Here is a 1,834-nt window from a genome sequence, read left to right as displayed (position 1 = left end):
CTTTCTGTCTCCTCCCTCTCTCTCTCTCTCTCTCTCTCTCTCTCTCTCTCCCCCTCCTCTCTCTCTCCCCCTCTCGCTCTTTCTCTCTCTCTCTCTGTAGATGTTTTAAATGCTGTTCGGGTTTCTGATCCTGTTTCTTGCTGATGTGAATTCTCACAGCTCGGATGTTGCATCTGCGGTTTTTAAACAGTCTGTTCATTCAGAACAGCCTCGAGATTTGTTCAACTTTTATTTTTTTATTTTTTTTTACGTGATGTCAGTGGTATAGATCATTATCATTAATAAAATGCTGAATATATTGTAAAATATTGTTATTCTGTGTTTTCCAGTTCAGTGCAATATGAATTCTGTATAAAAAGTAATAAAAATGATCCAGATGCGTGTGGAGTTCTGAGTCTATTCATGATCTCATTCAGAAAATGATTTAGTAGCCAGTTAGCTATATATATATATATATATATATATATATATATATATATATATATATATATATATATATATAGATAGATAGATAGATAGATATAGCGAGATATATATATAGATCTCTCTCTCTCTCTCTCTCTCTCTCTCTCTCTCTCTCTATATATATATATATACACAGTACTGTGCAAAAGTTTTAGGCAGGTGTGAAAAAATGCTGTAAAGTAAGAATGCTTTCAAAAATAGACATGTTAATAGATTATATTTATCAATTAACTAAATGCAAAGTGAGTGAACAGAAGAAAAATCTAAATCAAATCCATATTTGGTGTGACCACCCTTTGCCTTCAAAACAGCATCAAAAAACGTCACTATTGTCACAACACCTCTGGGTATTTAGAAACGCTTCTAAAGAGAATCTTACACAATCTTCAATACAATGCTGCATTACTTCGAGGTATATATATTCTCTCCGCTCCCGTCTGTATGCAGCTGTTTCGAGCTGTAGCGGTTTTTGAGCTAAACTCAGGCTCTCCCCCCTTCAATACTCAAAGCTTGTATTTAACACCCTTATTGTTGTTCTAGTTCAGCCGCTATCAACGCGGCGAGGATGATTCAGGGTCATATAGAGGATAAGTTAGCTAAAACGAAAGAGGGTGGGTGTGGATGTGCCGTAAGGTTTAAATATTATAAAATAATTGAGAAACAGATTATTAATCAATGGCAGAATATGTGGGATTTTAAAAAAGGGTAGGACGTTTTATAAGGCTCGAAGTAAGGTTTAAATTGGGGAAAGGTGGTATAGAAATTAAGAGCATTGATAAGGTTTATTATAAAACACTGAAAGGTATTACTGGATGTATTGCAAAATATATCCTGAACGCTGGAAGACGCGAGAATATTTAACATGCAGAGAGATTTGAAGAAGGGTCCGCTGCGGCTTTAATAGCCAAATCTGAACAGTAGGTGGCGACAAAAAACGTTTCGACAGAAACCAGATGGAGAAAACAGAAGAAGAAGGTGGCGCGGATCAGGGACGCAGTTGTACGGCATTAGGTATCAATATGGCGCGGATCAGGGACGCAGTTGTACGGCATTAGGTATCAATATGGCGCGGATCAGGGGACGCAGTTGTACGGCATTAGGTATCAATATGGCGCGGATCAGGGACGCAGTTGTACGGCATTAGGTATCAATATGGCGCGGATCAGGGACGCAGTTGTACGGCATTAGGTATCAATATGGCGCTGATGAAGGGACGCAGTTGTACGGCATTAGGTATCAATGTGGCGCGGATCAGAGACGCAGTTGTACGGCATTAGGTATCAATGTGGCGCGGATCAGAGACGCAGTTGTACGGCATTAGGTATCAATATGGCGCGGATCAGGGACGCAGTTGTACTGCATTAGGTAT

Source organism: Acipenser ruthenus, unplaced genomic scaffold, assembly GCF_902713425.1.
Source record: "Acipenser ruthenus unplaced genomic scaffold, fAciRut3.2 maternal haplotype, whole genome shotgun sequence".
NCBI lineage: Eukaryota > Metazoa > Chordata > Actinopteri > Acipenseriformes > Acipenseridae > Acipenser > Acipenser ruthenus.
The sequence above is the reverse complement of the archived record's forward strand: the minus strand, read 5'-3'. Positions refer to the sequence as shown.